The sequence below is a fragment of the Sturnira hondurensis genome, unplaced genomic scaffold (genome assembly GCF_014824575.4).
Source record: "Sturnira hondurensis isolate 20B ecotype Veracruz unplaced genomic scaffold, ASM1482457v3 Scaffold0024805, whole genome shotgun sequence".
In the NCBI taxonomy this organism is placed as follows: Eukaryota; Metazoa; Chordata; class Mammalia; order Chiroptera; family Phyllostomidae; genus Sturnira; species Sturnira hondurensis.
Window position 1 is genome coordinate 772,628 of NW_028097436.1, and position 24,215 is coordinate 796,842.

General features: G+C 42.4%; 2 pseudogenes; one reads left to right on the forward strand and one right to left on the reverse strand.

Moving 5' to 3' along the window:
• The first annotated feature begins 1,337 nt into the window (after window positions 1-1,337).
• LOC118981865 (28S ribosomal protein S35, mitochondrial-like) lies at window positions 1,338-3,751 on the forward strand (annotated as a pseudogene).
• Window positions 3,752-13,889: 10,138 nt separating this feature from the next.
• Window positions 13,890-17,295, reverse strand: LOC118981866 (ubiquitin-conjugating enzyme E2 variant 1-like; annotated as a pseudogene).
• Window positions 17,296-24,215: the final 6,920 nt, after the last annotated feature.

Genomic DNA, 24,215 nt, shown 5'->3' on the forward strand with positions numbered 1-24,215 from the left:
CCACATGGACAGCTTGCTCTCACTGCAAGGCTGCAGGTCCCAAGAGTCAGCGCCTTGCCCCGAAGGGACTCAAGCTGTCTGGCCATGAACGTCAGGGCTCTGTCAGAGCAAGCCTGAGCCACCTACTGACCACAGCATGCGGCGGGGGGAGGGGAGGTCATTGAAAATACTGGTGGGCGCAAGCAGAGAGAGGCAGAAACAGAGACGTGTGACACGAGGGCAGGAGGGGCCAGTCCACAGGAAGCCCAGGATGTTTCAGCTCCTCCCTCAAACACCTACGAGAGCCAGAGCTCTAAGTCCAACTCCTTACAGTGGGGGTTCCCAAGAGTCCGGAGCTGTTGGCCAGGAGCGGGTACTCGTGAATCTCCTTCCTTCCCCACGATGCCCCTTCCCTCCACTTCATGTAGATCGAGACCACAGCCCTGGAGGGAGAGCCTGCCCCGCCCATGCCTGGGCACTTGCCGTTCTTACATCTGCTTGCTGACTGCTGCCCCAGCACCCAGCGAGAGAATTCCCAGGATGACCCGACCCGTGTCCCTCTAGGTGTATGAAACACATGCATTTCGGACACGAGTGGTGCCTGCTTTCCACCTAGATCCTCCAATGTGGGGGGCTGGCTAAGCCGTCTCCAGCTGCAGGATGCTGTAGACAGCGGCAGGGCACAGGGTGAGCAAGTTTCCTATGGCCCAGCGGACGCTGCAGAAGGTAGCCAGACTAAGGCTGTCTTGCAGGTCCCTGGTCCAGGAGGAGACAGCTGGCATGAGGAGATGCAGACCCAGAGACTGTAGGGTGCCCTCCGGAAGAAAAGGGCGGGGGGAGGGCCAGATGCCAGCCAGGCAGTGTATTCCTCATGCTAGTGCAGTCACTAAAGAAGCCCCACCTGAGCCCCACAGAAGAGCCAGAATTTGCATGCCTGCCCAGAGAAAGCCTGACACTATTGTAAGCCAGTGTTAGCCACGAGCAAACTAGAGCAATTGGATTTGAAAATAGATTTTGATCCTCTTCTCTAACTTTCCTCCCCCCTACCCCCCACTTCATGGTCCTACAAATAATAGACACAAAAGGAAGTGGAGGAGGAAAAGGAGAGATAAAGAAGGAAGTGGCCATGCCTCTTCCTCTGCTATGGGTCCTTTTGTGGGCTTAATTATATCCCCAAAACTCACATGTTGAAATTCTAACCCTCAAGACCTTAGAATGAGACTCTTGAAGACAAAACCTCTAAAGATATCTTTCAGGTAGCACGAGGTCCTTGGGGTGGGGCTCAATCCGATCTGACTGGTGTCCTGTAAGAAGAGATGAGGACACAGAGCAAAGGTCATGTGAGAGCAAGGGAGAAGATGGCAGTCCGCAAGCCAAGGAAAGGGGCCTCAGGAGGCACCAGAACCCCTTGGTCTCAGACTCTCAGCCTCCTGAATTTTGAGAAAATGCATGTCTGTTGCTTCAGCCGCCCAGTGTGCAGTACTTGGTATGACAGCCCGAGCCAACTCATCCAGTCCCCACGCTGCAGGCCAGCCCGGAAGAAAGGGAGCGGGGAGCTGAAGTGAGTATAGGACGTGGGACTGGCCATTCTCACTGTGACTATAGGTTGTAACTTTCAAAATGAGACTAGTTCTTACTACTGAAAACAACCTCAATGCCACAGTTCTGTAGGAGATACTGTCAAAGATCAGGAAGCCGATCACAGAGCAGTTTTGGAGGGGAGGCTGTCTCCTGTTGGAACCCCACACATTCAGCCTGTCAGTGAACTCGCTGCACCCAGAAGAGTCCAGTGTCTTTCCATCCTGAGTTTTGCTTCTCCAATTCTGTCTTTTCAGAAATCCCTTTGCTCAATTTTTCTGATTCCCAAAATTATTTAGAAGAGAAAGAAGTCTCTAAAAAAAAGATCACAACTTTAGAGAGCCAAATGTTTTTACATCATTGCTGAATTTTTAGTGTTCACTCATCTTAGGAAAAGGAAGACTTCATATCTCAGGATGAGTTTCCCAGCGCAGCACACTCTCCCTCACTCACTTAAAGCCCCAGTTGGTTAAGCTGTGGGTTCAGTTTGAAGAGCCGTTTCAAGGACAAGTCACCCATGTGAACCCAGAGAGCAGCCCACTCTCAGCCATGGTCAGTCCTGGTGACGGTCCCTAGAAGAAACACACTCCAGCCAAAGTTGTTAAGCTCTTCTATGGCAAGAGCTTAATGATTCTGGTTAACGTTTTAGAGGGGAAAGGAAATCTTATTGGGAAACACTGAATAACTCTAGAACCAAAATAAAAATGAAGGAGCCAAAGTGAAGGGAAGACGCACCCCAGGAGTGCAGGCAGCGGGAATGCCTGAGAGTTTCTCTGTGTGTGGCATTCCTGTGACTTGGCTCCAGGGACTTCTGACTCTGTGCTTCTCTGCTCCAATACCTGCAATGTGTTATCACAATGGCCTTCTCAACGAAGGCCATTTCAACACACACTGCAACCTGATTGAACCTCGAAGACATGACTCTAAGGGCAAGTCGTAAAAGGCCAAGCACTGGAGGATTCCACACACTGAATGTGAGATTGCAGTGTGGCAATAGTGGTTTGTCATCTCCACAGCCATGGAGGTGACCATGCTCACACTCGTTGGCCGTGAAGCAGGGGGCCTGGGCCCTGAAGGGCCTTCTCCTCCTCCACAACAGCGGTGACATCATTCTTGCCCAGAGACAGAGTTCACATACAACAGAAAGAACATCCAAATCTGAAAGGCCACCAAGAAGAAAAGCACTACCTCCCAGGACAGAGAAAATGCCACCGACCAGGACTGGCCTGGAGTTGGCCCGGCCGCAGCAACATTTAAGCCCTCTGCAGCTGTCCCACCTCTCAAGGGGTTGCCCAGCTGAAAGGGGGCACCCAAGGCCAAGGAGGGAAATCGAGAAACTGCAAAGAGGCCCGATTTTCTGCACTTGACAAAGGGGAGTTGAGGGACTGGGTGAAAGAGGTATAAACTGGTAGTTACAGAACGGTCACGGGGATGTAAGTAATGCATAGAGAATATAGTCAATATTACTGCAATAACTATGTGCAGTGCCAGGTGGAGTTCTGGAAATACCAGGGGAACGGGGTGTAAAATACATATGATTGTCTAGCCACTGTGCTGTACAGCTAAACCTAATACAAGATAAAACGGAAAGAAAAGCATGGTGGAGCCCTTAAAGATCCCTACACAGAGTGGCCAGCCGCACAGGACAGCGATGAAAAATGCCAGAAGTGTTTTTCTAACTGAAACTGGCACAGCTGATTCTGTTGTATCGAGACCAACTGTTTCAAACCCCAAGCAGTTACCTTATGGGTTAAACTTTCCAGTTTGAAGTGAGACAATCCTGCAAAGAGGAAAGTTCTTGAATTTGTAGGAGTGATACTGCAAGACCACAGATGTGCATACCATCAAAACAGATAGGCACCCTTTGAAAAGATAGAATTTTGATTATAAAATGTATCTGCTAACAGTTTTATACCATGAGTCTTAGAAAACTGAGGAATGGGAGAAAAATAAGACTGAAGCAGACACAGAAGAGAATATAGGGAGAAGTAGCTCCTCAAAAAAACATCCTGGAAACATTTCTCCAAATTAAAGATGCGGAGAAAAACCTGGAGGTAAATCAAGAAGAGCTCCTTGGTACTAAGGAGGCTGAGGATTAGAAGAGTCTGTTGTTAGTCTCTTAAGAACAAGGGACAGTGAAAATGCCCTTTCTCGGTATAGAAAACCAGTGAAGAGATTGTTAAACCTGACATGAATTATGCAGAGAAAAATGTTTCATGTATTAATTTAATAGCCTATGTGTAATTGTTATCTAATTTGATGTAAAGTTGAAAGTGTCAAAAAAACATTGCTTTACTTCAGAACTGAAATCATTCCTTTCATACTAATGCACCATGGCAATGCTTAGTCACAGACTTTCTTATTTATGCTCTGGGGCAATTAGACTGACTAGATCTCTGTGATTTCTCGAGGTTCTACAATGTTTCGATTTTATTTCTACCATAACAACTTTAGAATTTAAATATATACAAAATATATATCATATATATATAACTATTTTATCACCTGCTGCATTTGTTTCCCTACATGTTAGCACCTACTGAATGCTTCTGAATTATAATTTGGGTCACGTGGGGAGGGAGGCCCAGAACCAAGGCTCTTCCTGTGGTTCAGTGTTTTGGTTGCATAACCGCTACCTACCCAGCGCCTTTTTTGGACTCCAAACCTGACTAGAAAAAGGTCCCTGGGAGTATTTCCTAACCTGAAAAGTTGATTTCATCCCTCTATTCTAGAGTCATTTTATATTGGTTCAATCCAGTTTTGCATCTTACTTTATATTTTGGGGGGCTCATTTCTCCAAACCCACACTCGCAGAGAAGTGAACACGAGATTAATGGGTATTCATCTCTTGATTCCCCAGTCACAGCTGAGGAAAGAGATGAGGAATAAGGACCTCGGGCTTCAGTGGAGTGAATGGCACAGCGAGAATTGACCAAGGAAATGGTCTATTCCATGGAGCTGTAGGTTCAGCATTGGTAAGAGTATCTGTAGGTCATCTCTTACCACTTCCAAAGTGGTCCACAAGTGACTAATTTAAAATCAAAATAAAGGAACTATTGATTTTTCAAAAAATAGTGAGTTAATAATAGTGAGATGAATAGAGACAGAAAACAGGATGGGATGTGGGGAGGAGGGGTGGGAGTTCATGTTTGGTGAGGACAGAGTTCAGTTTGGGAAGATGAGGAAGCTCTGCAGATGACTGGGGGGTGGCTGCACAACCCTGTGAATGTGCACAATGCACTTAAAATGGTAAAAACAGCAAAAAAAGAGGAAGAGAAAGAAAGAAAGAAGTAGGGGTGGCTGCTAAGAGGTTACGTCACTGCCCTGACGCCAGCAGTTACTCTCACTGCGAAGACTGCAGGTTCATGTTTCACTATTAAACACACAGAGCAGACCCTCAGAAACAGGCAACAGGAATTTATCTGCTCACAAACAGGGGAGTTTTGGTGTTGGGTGATAAGTTGTGCACCTTGCCCTCCATCCCTGGGTGCTTGTCTCCAGGACAGTTTATAGCTGGCCTGTGTCAGGCCTCTGTCCCCAGGACAGCGGTCCCTTGCTCAGGTGGGCTGTCCCATTCCTGTCAGTCTCTCTCCATTTTCCCACTTTGTGGCAGCGTTAGGTTCTCTGGTGCTGCCTGGGAAGGTTTAACCACCACCATTTCCTCTGTTGCTGATGAAGAACCAAGCCACCTTGGTTCACAGCCTTGTACATGAAGCCACAGCAGATCAATCTTGTCTTTATCCCCCAATAGAGGAAAATCCCCATGTCAGGTAACAGAGAGGGAGACCACATTTTCTTATCATTGGTGTCAAGGGGCTCTTATTTTAAGGAGGTCTCTTCAACATGTCAAGCACTTAACACTCCTCCAGCCTTTACATATAAAACAATTCACATTCCCTTAACTGCACACACATTCACAACCCAGTTGTGGGTCTGGGCATTGACAGTTTTAGGGGCAAGCCTTCTCAAACTTTCAAACAGCAGACAATTTTTATGCAATGTAAACTCTTCTGCAGAGCAGAAAAAAGATGGGAACAATCCTAGTTAAAGAAAATACCACTGCCCCAAAGCCAAAGCCTGACAAAATCAGCATCTACAAAAATAATTAGGCCCATCTCAATTGTAGTGATCCAAAAATTCTAATAAAATTCTGACAAATTGTTAAAAATACGTTGAAAATAATATGTGAATTTATTTTATATCACTTCAATAGATCAAAAAAGAAAAATCACATAACCATCTTAATAGGATTTGCTAAAATTTGTTATCTGTTCTTTATGCAGAGAAAGGGTCTTTTCTAAAATAGAGTTTTAAAAATATTTTTAACATGATAAAGAATCTCTGTAAATACAACAACCATATACTTGTTACTCCTTAAAATATATTTCAAATAATTATAGTTCTTAGAGATTTTAATAGTAAGTGTAAAAATAGTGCTGCGGTCCAATAAATCTAAGACACAATAAATTTACCAAGTTAAACAGCTTCTATGTGTTTACATGTATCCTAACTGCCCAAATGTTCTACATCCACTTGACACTAGAAGACACTGTTTCCACAGAGCATCTCACCTCACTAGTATTTTACAGGAATTCACTTTGGAAAGCTGTGTAGTGACTGTCTCCACAATGATGTGGGGAACAAAATAAATTTGCTGCTGTGCCTTGCTCTTTGTGGTTTAGTGGTCTGGGCATCATTCTGCAAAGCTAAAGGTCACCAGTTCGATTCCCAGTCAGGGCACATGCCTAGGTGTTTGGTTCCGTCCCTGGTCTGGGAGCATGTGAAAGGCAACTAATTGATGTTTCTCTCTTACATTGATGTTTCTCTCCCTCTCCCCTTCCCCTCTAAAGGTAAATAAATAAATAAATCTTTAAAAAAAAAAGAAAAGAAAAGAAAATACCACTGCCTCAAAGCCAAAGCCTGACAAAATCAGCATCTACAAAAATAATTAGGCCCATCTCAATTGTAGTGATCCAAAAATTCTAATAAAATTCTGACAAATTGTTAAAAATACGTTGAAAATAATATGTGAATTTATTTTATATCACTTCAATAGATCAAAAAAGAAAAATCACATAACCATCTTAATAGGATTTGCTAAAATTTGTTATCTGTTCTTTATGCAGAGAAAGGGTCTTTTCTAAAATAGAGTTTTAAAAATATTTTTAACATGATAAAGAATCTCTGTAAATACAACAACCATATACTTGTTACTCCTTAAAATATATTTCAAATAATTATAGTTCTTAGAGATTTTAATAGTAAGTGTAAAAATAGTGCTGCGGTCCAATAAATCTAAGACACAATAAATTTACCAAGTTAAACAGCTTCTATGTGTTTACATGTATCCTAACTGCCCAAATGTTCTACATCCACTTGACACTAGAAGACACTGTTTCCACAGAGCATCTCACCTCACTAGTATTTTACAGGAATTCACTTTGGAAAGCTGTGTAGTGACTGTCTCCACAATGATGTGGGGAACAAAATAAATTTGCTGCTGTGCCTTGCTCTTTGTGGTTTAGTGGTCTGGGCATCATTCTGCAAAGCTAAAGGTCACCAGTTCGATTCCCAGTCAGGGCACATGCCTAGGTGTTTGGTTCCGTCCCTGGTCTGGGAGCATGTGAAAGGCAACTAATTGATGTTTCTCTCTTACATTGATGTTTCTCTCCCTCTCTTTCTCCCTTCTTTTCCCTCTCTCTAAAAATAAATTTAAAAATATTTTTAAATAAGAATGCTGCTATTTAACTTTGTTCTAAAATTTCAGATCAAACTCTTCTCAGCTAAATATTGGTATGAATTGAAATTTAAAAAGTAACAGGTAATCACTGTGGACACTAGAAGATGTGAATGGCTCTTCCAACCAACTTGACCTACTGACACAGAATATGCCATCCACCAACAGCAGAAAACATTCTTCTCAAGGTGCACTTGGAACTCACTGAGAGCCATAAAATTCTCAACGTATTTTAATTTATTTAACTCATACAAAACATGTTCTTACCTACATTAAATTAAGTTATAAATCAATAGCAAAATATTCTCTGAACAATCCAAAGTAACACACTTAATCCCTTGTAGATACAAGAATAAGCAAAGCAGTGAGCAGAGTGAAATTTAGAGCACCAAATGCCTATTGAAGAAAAGAAGTATTTTAGGTCCATTTCAGGAAACCAGAAAAAGAGGAACAAATGAAACCCAAAGTACATAGAAGAAAGAATATTATAAAGACCAGACTAAATTATCAACTTAATAGAATATAGCAAAACAATAGAGAAAATCAATGAAACCAAAAGCTGATTCTCTAAGAAGATCGGCGAAATTGCTAAGCTTCCGATCTAAGATGGCAGTGGAGTGGGTGGAAGTCACACTCACCTCCTCCCGTGACCAAGCTGGAATTGCAGCTATTATAGAACAATCATCCTGAATAACTAGCTGAGGACTACCTGAACAGAAGTTTTGTAACCCAGCCTTGACCAGTGTGGTTCAGTGGGTTGGGCATTGTCCCACAAAGCAAAAGGTCGCTGGCTCGATTCCTGATCTGGACACATGCCTGGGATGTGGGTCTGGTGCCCATGGGACACGTGGAGAAGGAGAGGCAATCAACTGATGTTTCTCTCTCATGTCAATGTTTCTCTTTCTCTCTTTCTCTCTCCCTCCCATCCCCTCTCTAAAAATAAATAAATAGTCTTATAACCAAGATTTACAGAAGATGACACATCAAGATTGGTAGGAAGGGGAGAAACATAAAAAGGGCTGGCCCTGCCCTGGCTGGTGTGCCTCAGTGGATTGAGTGCCAACCTGTGAACCAAAGGGTCGCAGGTTTGATTCCTGGTCAGTGAACATGCCTGGGTTACAGGCCAGGTCCCTAATAGGGGGCATAAGAAAGGCAACCACACACCGATGTTTTTCTCCCTTTCTTTCTCCCTCCCTTTTCCTCTTCCCTTCTATCTATCTATCTATCTATCTATCTATCTATAAATAAATAAATAATTTTTTTTTAAAAGGGCTGGCCCTGCTCTCACGGGCAGTGACTGAGACTCCAGGGGGATATCTTAGGTGCACTGACTTCCCCCTGAGAAGCATGGGGTCTCAACCTGAAGCCAGGCTCCCCAGCCCAGAGCAACAGGGCCAGAAATAGGCTCCATTTAACATCTGGCTGTGAAAATCAGCAATCATTCTGTCCACCAGGTGCAGACAGAAGTCCGCTAGAGACACAGGGAAAATGCACGAAATGTCATTCACAGCCACTCACCCTGGAGTCTGGCAGTGGAGGGCAGAGTAGACGAGTTATGTTAGAAGAGTCTGAGCTTTGTGGCTTTGGGAGGAGAGCTGAGAGGACAATCGCCGGGCCACCCCTGTACTGAGTCACTCTAACACACTGCACATGCCATCTTTATTGGACGGAGCTCATCCCTCCTTACAGCATCAGCTTCAGGGAATACAATAGCCCCACCCTCTGGAATCCCTTGTGCCTGCGGAGTTTATGCTCTGCTAAGAAGTCTGCAGCCCTAGACCCGGGTGTAGAGGTCTGGGCAATCTTAGGAGGTGTCAATGATTGAGTTGTGTGGCTTTGAGGTGGAGACCATTCCACCCACTTTCCCATGAACCTGACTGGTGCCTTCTCCTCATAGGAGTTCTGCTAGCCCCACCCTATGGGCTCCTGGGGCCCCACCCTCTGAACTCTTGGTGGTTCTGCCCTGCTAAGGTCTGGGCAGATTCTGAATTGTGTGGCTCTGTAACAAGGGCCATTTCCCCCACTTTCCCTCAAGCCTGACTGGTGCCTCCCACATCTCCCAGCTGCCAGTAGCCTTGCCTTGCTGAGATCAAGCTCATGGCTGACTTTGGAACAAACTGAATTGTGTGACTCTAAGACAAAGACATTTTTTCATTGAAGACCTGACCAATGCAGAGCCTTCCTTTTGTACAGCCAAACCTTGGTCTGGTAGAGTCTAATAAACTCTGCTGGCCTTACCCTGAAAACTCCCTGACACTCTACCACACCACAAAGGTATGCAGGTACCCAGTGAGTGGCAGCTAGACTTGGTATGCCCTGCAACACTTGCTGACTGGCCTCAGACCTAGCATTGGCCCCAAGTTTGAACCTGTATCAGTCTGGTGAATACTACTTATCCCTACCTGATGACTCACTGAGAACCCACCTCATGCAACTGGAGTCCACCAGAGTCTCTTTCAGTGACTGAGCCTAACAGGCATCTAGAAGGTAGAGACAGGTGGAGGCAGATGGCAGGTTTCCATAGGACTTTTGCTGACCTTCCCCTGGGCCCAGTGCTGGTAAAAGCCAGCGTTGAGTGCAGCTTGGTCCTTCCTACATACACCCAGGACCAGCAGAGGCAGCAACAGGCTGTGGATTGCTTTGTAGCTCCAAACAGGTTGTCCCAGGCCAGTCACAGTCGGTGTCAAACACTGACCTGAATCAGAATTCCTCCCAAGAGGCCCCCAAACCAACATACTCAGGGGCCAGCTTCAGACAACATCAGACCAAGATCCAGCTAGCTTCACAAGTGGCATATCCAAATGGATATCTTGGCAGGCACCAGACCCTGCCGAGGTGAGTTTCACTTGGTGTGGTCAACACAGCAACTCATACACTGTAGTCAGATTTTGTTTTCACAGTCATCAGCCTGAGGGTCAACCCCACACACAAATGGGCCTGTAGCAATCAAGATTCAATTATAGGGAGGCTGACAAAATGAGGAGAAACAGGGTCCAAGTGAAAAAAACACATCAAAACCCCAAGTAAAACAGGGTCCAAGTGAAAAAACACATCAAAACTCCAGAAAAAGTACTAAGCAAAATGGAGATAAGCAATCTATTAGATGCAGAATTCAAAACACTGGCCATGAGGGTGCTTGAGGAACTTAGTAATGACCTCAACAAAATAAAAAAGATTCGACAGAAACAAAGGATATATTAAATAAAATGAAGAACAATTTACAGGAGGACTTCCGCCAAGATGGAGGCATAGGTGGAAACACTGTGCTTTCTCCCACAACCAAGTTTCAATACAACAAAAGTTTTGGAGAACTAAGACACACCCAGAGACCAGAAAACGGAATTATACGGAAGTCCGACAGCTACAAACCATTCAACGAGGACGGTAAGAGAGGTGGAGCCAGCAGCGGAGCTGGGTCGGGCAGGACAGACCTAGGCGCGCAGGCAGCCGGGAACTAGTCGGGGTGCGGGGCAGACTGACCAAGGTCGCACATTCGCGAGCAGTGAGATGGACCACGCAGGCCCCAGGGGGCGAACCCAGTGGTGGAGGGCTGACAGCGGTGGCACACTCGCGTGCAGTGGAGTGAGGCGCATGGGCCTAGTGACGGTGGTGGCTGCAGTGCCGGTGGGGGGCGCGGCAGCAGGCGGCGGAGGGAAGCCATTGTCCCTCTTTGACCCTGCCGCCACATACAACGTCACAACCCAGCGACTGAGTTGCCCTGCTCTGGTGAAAACCTAGGGCTCCCATCCTGCTACTTAACAGGCACGAACAACCCAAAAGATGGTGCAAGAAGAACTCAAAGTCCCAGAGCCAATAACTCTAAGCGACCAACAGATTGCCAGCCTCTCAGAAGCCCAATTTAAGACACTATTTATCAGGATGCTCACAGAACTGGTTGATTATAGTCATAAATTAGAGGAACATATGAAGGCTAAACTAATTGAAATGAAGGGAGATGTCCAGGAAACCAATATTGATGGAAAGGAAACTGGGACTCAAATCAATGGAATGCACCAGAAGGAAGAATGAAAGATCCAACCAGAAAGGAATGAAGAAATGAGAATTCAGAAAAATGAGGAGAGGCTTAGGATCCTCCAGGACATCTTTAAACGTTCCAACATCCGGATTATAGGGGGTACCAGAAGGGGGAAAGAAACAGCCATGAGTGGAGCACTTATTTGAACAAATAATAAAGGAGAACTTCCCCAGTCTGGCAAAGGAAATAGACTTCCAGGAAATCCAGGAAGCTCAGAGAGTGCCAAAGAAGTTGGACCCAAGAAGGAACACACCAAGGCACATCATCATTTCATTAGCCAAGACTAAAATGAAGGAGAGAATCCTAGAAGCAGCAAGGGATAAGGGGACAGTCACCTACAAAGGAGTACCCATCAGACTGTCAGCGGATTTCTCAAAAGAGACCTTACAGGCAAGAAGGGGCTGGAAAGAAGTATTCCAAGTCATGAAATCCAAAGACCTACAGCCAAGATTGCTTTATCCAGCAAAACTTTCATTTAGAATGGAAGGACAGATAAAGTGCTTCTCAGATAAGGTCAAGTTCAAGGAGTTCATCATCACCAAGCCCTTATTATATGAAATGCTAAAGGGACTTATATAAGAAAAAGAAGATGAAAAATATGAACAGTGAAAGGACAGCAAACACACAGTTATTAACAACCACACCTAAAACAAAAGCAAACCAAGAGGACAGCTAGATCAGGAGTGGAACCATAGAAATGAAGAACACATGGAGGGTTAGAAACAGGGGGGTGGGAGGAGGAGAAGGGGGGAGAAGGCACAGAAAATAGCATAGATGGTAGGTAGAAAATAGATAGGGGGGAGGGCGAGAATAGTGGGGGAAATATAGAATCTAAAGAAATTGAGACACGTGGTTATAAACTAAGGTGGGGAGAATAGTGGGGGAGGGAGTGTGCAGGTGGAGGGGAATGAAGGAGGGGAATAGAACAACTGTAATGGTATAATCAATAAAATATATTTTAAAAAAAAGAACAATTTACAGGGAAACAACAGTAGAGTGGATGAAGCTGAGAATCAAATCAATGATTTGGAACATAATAAGGAAGTGAAAAACAACCGATCCAGAACAACAAGAAGAAAAAAGATTTTTAAAAAGGAGGATAGTGTAAGCAGCCTTTAGGACAACTTCAAGAGGTCCAACATTTGCACCATTGGGGTGCCAGAAGGAGAAGAGAAAGAGCAATAATTGGAAATCTATATTAAAAAAAATAATGAAAGGAAACTTCCCTAATTTAGTGAAGGACATAGACATGCCAGTCCAGGGAGCACATAGAGTCCCAAACAAGATGGATGCAAAGAGGCCCACTCCGAGACACATCATAATTAAAATACCAAAGGTTAAAGATAAAGAGAGAATCTTAAAAGCAGCAAGAGAAAAGCAGTTACTTACCTATGGAGGAGATTCCATACGACTGTCAGCTGGTTTCTCAAAAAAATTTTGCAGGCTAGAAGATATTGGCAAGAGATGTTCAAAGTCATGAAAAGCAAAGACCTAGAGCCAAGATTGCTCTACCCAGCAAGCCTATCATTCAAAGGACATATAAAGGATATATAAAGAGCTTCCCAGGTATGAAAAAACCAAAGGACTTCATCATCACCAAACCATTATCACATGAAATGTTAAAGGGACTTATTTAAGAAAAAGAAGATCAAAACTATGAGTAATGAAATGGCAAAAAATACATATCTGTCAACAATTGAATCTAAAAAACAAACTAAATGAACAGGAAGAACAGAGACAGAGTAATGGATATGGAGATGGTTTTGATGGTTGCCAGATCAGAGGAGTATGTGGGGAGTGGGTGAAGAGGTAAGGGGAGTAAGAAGTACAAATAAGTAGTTACAGAATAGCCATGGGGATGTAAAGTACAGTATAGGAAATGGAGTAGCGAAAGAACTTACACACACAACCCATGGACATGAACTATGGTGTAGGGATTGCCTCAGAGAGTGGGGGATGCTGGGTGAAGGGGGCAAAGGGGGAAAAAATCAGGACAACTATAATAGCATAATCAACAAAATATAATTTTAAAAACTTAATTACAACCAAAGGGCCCATAAAACCCACAGTAGGTTCATTCCGAGACCACCCAGCCCAGGCGATCAAGGAGATCATGCCACGGGGTCCCACAGGACACCTATTACATAAAGCCACCATACCAAGGCTGAAAGTCATAGCAGATCTACCTAACATTTAGAAACAAACACAAAGAGACAGCCAACATGGGGACACAAAGAAACATACCCCAAATGAAAGAACAGGAGAAATCTCCAGAAAAAGAGCTAAATGAAATGGAGGCCAGCAATTTATTAATCATAGACTTCATAACAATGGTTATGAGGATGCTCAAGGAACTTTAGTGAGAACTAAAAGGAACTTAGTGAGAACTACAACAGCATCAAAAAAAGAACCAGACAGAAATTAAAAATACACTAAAAGGGATAAACAGTAGTTTGGATGAAGCAGAGGATAGAATCAACAACTTGGAAGACAGGTAGAAAAAAACACCCAATCAAAGCAGCAGAAAAAAAAAAAGGAATTTATATAAATGAGGATAGTTTAAGGGACATTTGGGATAACAAAAAGCAAACCAACAAGTGCATCATAGGGGTACCTGAAGGAAAAGAGAGAGAGCAAGGGATTAAGAACCTGTTTGAAGAAATAATGACTGAAAACTTGTCTAACCTGGTGAGGGAAATAGACACACAGATCCAAGAAGCACAGAGTCCCAAACTACATGAACCCAGAGGCACATCATAATTAAAATGGAAAGGTTAAAAACAAAAAGCAAATATTAAAAACAGCAAGAGAAAGACAGTTCCTATAAAAAAGCTCCCATTAGACTGTCAGCTGATTTATCAACAGAAACTTTATTGGCCAGAAGAAATGTCATGAAATTTTCAAAGTGATGAAAAGTAAGGACCTACAACCAAGCTAATTTACTCAGCAGGGCTATGGTTTAAATGTGAAGGAGAAACAAAGAGCTTCCCAGACAAGAAAAAAGCTAAAGGAGTTTATACCCACCAAACCAGCATTACAAGAAATGTAAAGGACCTGCTTTAAGAAGAAGAAAAAAAATACAATAGGTAAAAGAATAAAATGGCAATAAATAAATACCTGTCGATAGTCACTATAAATGTAAATGGCTTAAATGTGCCAATCAAAAGACATCAGTAGCTAATGGATAAGAAAACATGACCCATTAATATGCTGTCTTAAAGAGACCCACCTTAGAACAATATATACACACAGACTAAAATGGAGGGATGGAAAATGATATGAAAAATAAGCTAGAGTAACAATACTTATATCTGACAAAATAGACTTTTAAGAAAGGCTATAATAAGAGAAAAAGAAGGACACTACATAATGATAAACAGATAAATCCAACAAGAGGATATAAGCCTTGTAAACATTTATGCACCCAAAATAGGTGTACCTAAATATACAAGCAAATCTTGATGGATATAAAGAGAGAGGTCAACAGTAATAAAGTCATAGTAAGGGACTTTAACATCCATTGACTTCAGTGGATAGATCTCCTGGACAGAAAATCAACAAGAAGACAGCAGCCTTAAGCGACACACTAGGTCAAATGGATTTAACTGATATCTTCAGGGCATTTCAGCCCAAAACAGAATATGCATTCTTTTCAAGTGTACATGGAACATTTTTAGGATAGACCATATATTAAGACACAAAACAAGTCTCAAGAAATTTGAAATCATATCTAACATCTATTCTGACCACAATGCTATGAAACTAGAAATGAATCACAAGAAAAAAATGAAAAACACACAAAGACATGGAAGCTAAACAATGAATGGGTTAACAATGAGGTCATTGGATGTGAACAGGTAACCAGGTTCTTGGTGGATAAATCACAAACTGAGTAAAGTGAAGCCAGCAAACTTTATTACAGAGAGCATACTCCACAGAATATGGGAGCAGGCTGATCCCTTGAACGGAGAAAAGCCCCCTGTTGTCTGAGGAGTTACAGGGTTTGATTTTTTTTTAACTCAGCGAGTTGCATTTATTTCAGTATGCACAGCATCTCAACATTTAGTGGTCCTGAACAGAAAAGTGGAAAGTTGTAGCAATTAGCCAGGAAATCAAGTCTGCCGATTTCAGAGTTCTGCCATGCACTCCAAGTTCTTTCTTAATCCCTGCTGAGGACCATGAGAAGCTTCAGTATCAAAACCAAAGTATGTACCGAATTCAAGGCTCTTTTTGTTCTAGTTGTCAGATTCCAAACTAGACCCAAATGGATGGCACAGATGACCAAATGAGAGTCCTGTTTAAAACTTCAATTTGTAAAAGGAAAAGCAATTACAGGAACAGGAAATATTTCATTCAGAGGGATCATGTGTGCTTACAAGGGTCTTCTGTGGCCTTCCTGAGCTAAAAAAAAAAAAAAAAAGCATCTCCTCGGCTGGTAGAGAGTAAATCAATATGGTTCCAAAACTAAACAAGGGAGGTCAGAGACTCTTTCCAACCTTACCCGATGGCTTCTGGCCAAAGCAAGGGAGCGTCATGGAAAGTGTTGGGTGGTAACAATGAAGAAACAGACTTGAGGAGGAGTAAGTAGAAAGCAGCACTCCTCGATATAAAGGTGATGGGAGGGGAAGAAGATATGGAGAAAGCCCTGAATTCCTACCCAAGGGCCAGTTTCAGAGGGGAGCAGAGGAGTGTTATGATCTGTGCTTTGGCCAAGGGTGTTGGTAGAGAGTGGGAAAGGATGATGGCTTGGAAGGGGGACATCGTTTAAGACTTAAAAAAAGAAACCAGTGGTACCACCAAGCACCCTTACACACCCAGCAGTAGCCCCACAGGCTGTGACCTGAAACCTTCACATCTACTCTAATAAGCCACTCCAAGCTGGAGGGCTATTGCAGGGAATTAGAGGAGAGGGCGGCAGGAGGGGAAGGGGAGAAGACAGAGACCCCAGGCCATGTAGTCAGCAGCAAGGTGATTGTGTGATTTTCACAGTTGAGTTAGGTGTGCCACACCGGTTATGATGGTAATCAATGTAAATATACTTTCTTACCCTGGCTGGTGTAGCTCAGTAGATTGAGCATGGGCCTGCGAACCAAAGGGTCACCAATTCAATTCCCAGTCAGGGCACAGGCGTGGGTTACAGGCCAGGTCCCCAGTAGGGGGCGTGTGAGAGGCTACCACACATTGATGTTTCAATCCCTGTCTCACTTCCTCTCTTCCCCTCTGTCCAAAAATAGATAAAAATCTAAAAAATTTTTAAATATACTTTTTTTTATCTCAGAAGTTCAACTATGTGGACAGTGGTTACACTTGACAGGATAATTTGTTATAGCACAACTTACATATTTCAAATGGACAATATTAGTATCATTTACAGTACCTTAAGATACATTGCCTTTGAATGGGAGCTTCCCGTCCAGTACTTTGCAGACTACAAGACATATCTAGAAAATTTACTACTGTGGAATATGAAGACTGCTTAAATCAAATGGGGGAAGGGGTGGACCTGTGGTTTTTCTTTTGATTAATTGCCATAATATTTGTCCTTCAGGTGGCTGAGGGAGTCTCATATTTTCTTTAGGCATCATTAGGAGCCAGAACTCCTGCAGGACAATTTGATACTGTATGAATTCTGCCACTTTGCTAGCACTGATATGGCCCCTGAGTCCACAACTCCATTAGAATGATTAGCTCCATTCATATTGATTTTTATTACAAATCTTACAAAGGGGGGTGTTTCTGCATATTTGGGTCCACAGTCTATTTTAAGGCTGTACATTTGGCCTTCATAAATTGTTCTTGGATACCCAATTATCATCCCTGTCCATCTTGTAAGTGTCCTGTCTTCATCATCTTCTAGACCCCAGCTAACTGTGCCATCTCCTACTCCCCTCTGGCCTTCTTCGAGTTTTTCCAACAGTTCAAAATTGAGAGGGACTTTTACTCCCAAGCCCATGGGGGCTGCCATCTTGTGTTATTGTCATTCAAAGGCCTCTGAGGGGTTATAGTTTCATAAGCCTTTTAATTCCCTGTTTGTAATTTACTTTCTACCAATGTTTATGTTAAGAGTTGTATAATTTTTCTACTATAGCACATCCCCATAGTTTTCCCTGATTCCTGACATGGGAGATCTGGTAAAAACCACAATGCTAATTTATTACAATCAGATTATAATGATGCTAAGGTGGACTATAGGTTGTTTGGGATCAGAGTGTGCAGGCCTGGCTGTGGCTTTAAGTAGTACTATGCTATTACAAGAATATGTTCAGAATGCAGGATGTTGGTAGTTGTCGATGTCAGCTACTTACTTTGATGTTAGCCTCCCAGAACTTCCTCATTTTTATTTTATCTGTGGTCTCCATGTCTCCTGCCTAAAGTCCAGTTATGTGTGGGGAGGAAGTGACTATTTCAGGAACTCATCTGTCTGGCCTAGGACATCTGGCTTAGCTTTATCACATTTTGCATTCACTGCAGATGCCTTTGGAGCCTCCTCATTTCTAACCCTCTGCCTGCTTCAGTGAGATCAAGGGGAAAAATCAGAAGATACCTTGAAACAAATAAAATGAGGACACAACAACCCAAATCTGTGGGACACAGCGAAAGCAGTCCTAAGAGGGAAACTCATAGCATTATAGACCTACCTCAAGACACAAGAATAATCTCAAATAAATAATCTAACTTTACATATTAAAAAAACTAGAAAAAGAACAACAAAGTATAAAGTGAGTAGAAGGGAGGAAATAATAAAAGCAGAGCAGAAATTAACAAAATAGAGTCAAAAACTACAAAAAGTCAATGAATCCAGGAGCTGTTTTTTGAAAAGATAAACAAGATTGACAAACCTTTTTATCAAATTCATTAAGAAAAAAAGAGAGAGCACCCAAATAAACAAAATCAGAAGTGAAAGGAAGCCGTAGCAACTGACTTCACAGAAATACAAGAGTGTAAAAAAAGAAAATATTACAAACAACTATATGCCGACAAATTAGACAACCTGGATGAAATGGATAAATTCCTAAAAACATACAATTTTCCAAAACTGAATCAAGAGGAGTCAGAGAAGCTAAAGCCCTGGCTGGTGTAGCTCAGTGGATTGAGTGTGGGCCTGTGAACCACACGATCACAGTTTGATTCCCAGTCAGGGCACATTCCTGGGTTGCAGGCCAGTTCCCAGCAGGGGACTTACAAGAGGCAAACATACATTGATATTTCTCTCCTTCTCTCCTTCCCTTCCTCTCTAAAGATAAATTTTTAAAAAAGAGGAGTCAGAGAATCTGAATGGACAGATTACAACCAGTGAAATCGAAGCAGTAACCAAAAAACTCTCAACAAACAAAAGTCCTAGACCAGATGGCTTCACAGGTGAATTTTACCAAACATTCAAAGAAGAACTAACTACTCCATAAAGTTCAAGAGAACAGACTCCCAAGCCCGTTTTATGAGACTAGCGTGATCTTAATTCTAAAACCAGATAAAGACACTACAAAAAATAAAATTATAGGCCATTATCCCATTCACATCTAATAAATACAAATGCAAATATCCTTAACAAAATATTAACAAAGTGGATCCAGCAATATATGAAAAAGATCATACACCATGATCAAGTGGGATTTATTCTGAGTATGCAATATTGGTAAAGTATCCACAAATCAATAAATGTGATACATCACACAAACAAAATGAAAAATAAAAATCATATGATTATATCAGTAGATAAAGAAAAAGCATTTGATAAAATCCAGCATCAGCTTATTATAAAAACTCTCAGCAAAGTGGGAATAGAGGGCACATACTTCAACATAAGGTCATACATGACAAACCCACACCAACATCAAACGCAATGGGCATAAATGAAAAGTGTTTTCCTTAAGATTGGGAGCAACACAAGGAGGTCCACTCTCACCTCTCTGGTTGCACACAGTACTGTCAGTCCCAGCCACAGCCACCACACAAAAAGAAGGAATAAAAGGCATCCAAATGGGAAAGACAGAAGTTAACTGTCATTCTTTGCAGATGATGGATAATAAAAAATAATAATAGAACATTATGAACATAACATTTGGCATAAATTCAACAACTCAGATAAAATAGATAAATTCCTTGAAAGACACAAATCTCCAAAGCATACTCAAAAAGAAAGAAAGAACCTGAATATTACTATATCTATTGGAGAAATTGAATTTATAGTTTAAAGTATTACCACAAGAATAACTCCAGGCCTAAATGGCTCCAATGATGAATTCTAGCCAGCATTTCAAGAAGAAAATAATATAAATTCTACACAAGTTCTTTCAGAAAACTGGGGAGAGAACACTTCACAACTTATTATATGAAGTCGACATTACAGATACTAAACCAAAGACATTACACATAAAGAAAACTTAGACCAATATTCCTCATGGACATAGATATAAAAATTCTAAATAAAAGTTTAGCAAGTCGAACCAAAACAATGTAACAAAGGATAATTAATACTCACGATGAAGAGCAGTTTATCCCAGAAATGCAAGGTTCATTGAACATTTGAAAATCAGTCTATTAATCCACCATACTAACAAATGTAAAAATTAAAAGTATATGGTCATCTTAATAAACAAAGAAAAAGGCATTTGAAAAACTCCAACATCTCTTTCTGACTTTTTTTAAAAAGACCATCGGCAAACAAGGAATACAAGGGAGCTTCTTCAACTGTGTAAAGTTATCCATAAAAAAACCTTACAAACTTCTAGCCAAGACGGAGGCATAGTTGGAAACACTGTGCCTCCTCCCACAACTAAAATTAAGGTCAACAAAGATTTAGAAATAAAAATGCAACCAGAACAGACAGAAAATTGAACTGTACAGAAGTCCAACAACCATTCATCCAGACCGGTAAGAGGGGCGGAGTCGGCAGCCAGCAGAGAGGGGTCACGAGAGGAAAAGGTGGTGGGCTGCGCAGGGCTAGCAGGCCACGAGGGTGAGGGGAGAAAAGCAGCAGACCCAGTGAGGTGCGCAAGGTGGTTGGCTGACCACAGATACACATTCACACACAGATAAACCAGGCAAAAACGGGCAGTGAAGCAGACCACACAACCCAGGGCCCCAGCAATGGGAAATAAGGCCTAAAAGCACTGATTGAAAAGGTGCCAAGAGAGACTCCCAGCCTCATAGGAGAATTCATTGGAGAAACCCACAGAGTCCTAGAATGTACACAAGCCCAGCCACCCAAGAACCAGCGTCAGAAGGCCCAATTTCCTTGTGGGAAGTGTCAGAGGGAACTGAAATCCGAGAGAGAGCAAATAAAGCACCATTGTTCCTTCTCTGACCCTGCCCCAACATACAGTGTCACAACACAGCAACTGGGTTGCCCTGCCCTGGTGAACATCTAAGGCTCCACCCCTCATACATAACAGGTGCAACCTGACCAAAAAATTATGGCTCAAACAGAAGAACAAATCAAAGCCCCAGAGCCAATACTTTAAAGTGACCAAGAGATAGCCAGCCTATCAGATACACAGTTCAAAACACTGGTGATCAGGATGCCCACAGAACTGGTGGATTTGGTCACAAATTAGATGAAAAAATGAAACCTACCCTAAGTGAAATGAAGGAAAATACACAGGGAACCAACAGTGATGGAAAGGAAACTGGGGCTCAAATCAATGGAGTGGACCAGAAGGAAGAACGAAACAACCAAATAGAAAAGAAGGAAGAAACAAGAATTCAAAAAAATGAGGAGAGGCTTAGGAACTTCCAGGACATCTTTAAACATTCCAACATCCAAATTATGGGGGTACCAGAAGGGGAAGAGGAACAGCCATGAGTGGAAAACTTATTTGAACAAACAATAAAGGAGAACTTCCCCAAGCTGTCAAAGGAAATAGACTTCCAGAAAGTCCAGGAAGCTCAGAGAGTCCCAAAGAAGTTGGACCCAAAGAGGAACACACCAAGGCACATCATAATTACATTCACCAAGATGAAAATGAAAGAGAGAATCCTAGAAGCAGCAAGAGATAAGGGGACAGTCACCTGCAGAGGAGTTCCCATCAGACTGTCAGCGGATTTCTCAAAAGAGACCTTACAGGCAAGAAGGGGCTGGAAAGAAATATTCCAAGTCATGATATCCAAAGACCTACAGCCAAGATTGCTCTATCAAGCAAAGCTCTCATGTAGAATGGAAGGGCAGATAAAGTCAAGTTCAAGGAGTTCATGATCACCAAGCCCTTATTTTATGAAATGTTAAAGGGATTTATCTAAGAAAAAGAAGATAAACAATACCAACAGTGAAAGGATAGCAAACTCACAGTTATTAACAACCACACCTAAAACAAAAGCAAACTAAGTGGACAGCTAGATCAGGAGTGGAGCCACAGAAATGGAGATCACATGGAGGGTTAGCAACAGGGGAGTGGGAGGAGGAGAGTGGGGGAGAAGGTGCAGAGAATAAGTAGCATAGAAAGTGGGGAGAAAATAGACAGGGGGAGGGCAAGAGTAGTGTGGGAAGTGTAGAAGCTAAAGAACTTATGACACATGTCCATGTGTCAGAAGGGCGGGAATTTGGGTGGGGGAGGTGTGTGCAGGGTGGAGGGGAATGAAGGGGGGGAATAGGACAACTGTAATGGCATAATCAACAAAATGTAAAAACAACAAAAAAAGCCCGAGGATCCCACTGTTAACATTCACTGGATCCTTGTAGTGGCGGAGGTTAAACTGCTTTGTAACTGCTTGTGCCCCCACACACGCTTCTGAAATGTGCCTTGGATTTATAGCTTACCTCCCATTATCATTGTGGGAAACCTCATGTCCCCGTATAACATTTTGTTTTCCATTCACTTATTATGGGCATCTGGATTGTTTCTACTTTTTGGTATTATGAATAATACTTGTATACACATTTGTGTACACAAATACACACACACACAAACATTACAGGTAGCATCATGCTTAACAGCACATGACTGCTCGTTTTCCTATCAGACCAGGATCATGATAAGGATTTCTGTTTTCTCTGCTTCTATTCAACCTGGTACGAGAGGTTCAAGTCAGTATAATAAGGTGTTTTAAAAAATAAAGGCACCCAGATTTAACATAAAAGAAATCAAATTATTCTTGTTTAAAGACGACCGATGGTGTGGGCAGAAAACCCAGTGGGATCTACAAAAAGCTACAGAACAGATGAGCCAGATTAGCAAGATTGTAACACTAACAACAAATAATTTGAGATTAAAATGTATAAGACAGTCTCATTAAACCCTGGCTTGTATTGCTCAGTGGATTGAGTGCTGTCCTGCAAACCAAAGGGTCACCAGTTCAATTCCCAGGCAGATCACATGCCAAGACTGTGGGCTGGGATTCCAGTAGGAAGTTCATAAGAGGCAACCACACCTTGATGTTTCCCTCTCTTTCTTTCTCCCTCCCTTCCCCTTTGTCTAAAAACAAATAAATAAAATCTTTAATAAAAAAAGGCCCTGGCTGGTGTAGCTCAATGGGTTGAGCACGGGCCTGCAATCCAGAGGATCACGGTTCAATTCCCAGTCAGGGCACATACCTGAGTTGCAGGCCAGTTCTCTGCAGGGGACACACGATACATTGTGTGTCCTAGGCAGAGGCAACCATACATTGATATTTCTCCCCTCTCTCCTTCCCTTCCCAAGATAAATAAATAAAAATATTTTTAAAAAAGAAGGCAATCTCATTATAGCATTAGCATACTCATAGCATTATAGACCTACCTCAAGAAACAAGAATAATCTCAAATAAATAATCTAACTTTACATATTTAAAAAAAACTAGAAAAAGAACAACAAAATCTAAAGTGACTAGAAGGGAGGAAATAATAAAAGCAGAGCAGAAATTAACAAAATAGAGTCAAAAACTACAAAAAGTCAATGAATCCAGGAGCTGTTTTTTGAGAAGATAAACAAGATTGACAAACTTTTTAATCAGAGTCATTAAGAAAAAAAAGAGAGAGCACCCAAATAAACAAAATCAGAAGTGAAACATAGCATCAAAACACAAAATACTTGGGGTAAATCTGACAAAAATGGAAGACCTCGGTGCTCTGCCTTCAGAGAAGTGGAGCACAGCTCTCCCCTTTGAGGTAGAAACTGCACAGTGACTTCCTTCCAGAGAGGAAAGGATGGAAATGAGGTAAAAAGTACAACCGTGCAGAGGAGAAACCGGAGAAACACAGTGATGCCGTGTTGACAGTATGATAGGAAAAGACAGAGACAAGGTGATGAGATTGGCGCTGGACCTCACTGGTCATCCTCCCAGACCCACAACCCCCTTCGATCATGAAAAAGGCATCCTGTCTGTCCCCACGGAGTGAGTCCTCATGATACTCCTCAGAACCCTGGGGTCATCCAACACAGGGACTGTCTGAAACGCTGTCCATCCAAGAGGTGCCTGTGGAGATGGAGGTGTTGTCCTGGGTGGGATCTCAGAAAAAGGACAATAGGTAAAAACTAAGGAAGTGGAGCAAAATGTGGGCTTCCATTGTCAATAATGTATTGATATTGGTTCACTCAATGTGACAAATGCACCATACTTATCTAAGATGTGAATGACGGGTGTGGAGCATAAGAAATCTCCGTACCATCCTCACAGAACATCAACATGAAACAGAAACTGGCTGCCAGGGGACATGCAGAGCCAGATCCTCCTGTGTTGGTTGGCTCATGGATGACACAGCTGGTAAACTATTAGAAAACAGGCCACCTATACCAGGAAGATGGTCTTATCTAAGGAGGGGCAAGGGTGGGGACGATCTGAGACTTTGGCCACAGTAATCCACTTTTTTAGTGACTCTTGTTAAATCTACACACCCACTTTGTATTAATGCATAACTCTTCAAGCTCAGAGCCATTCATTGTTCTCCTCATACACAGAATATGGCCCAAGTCC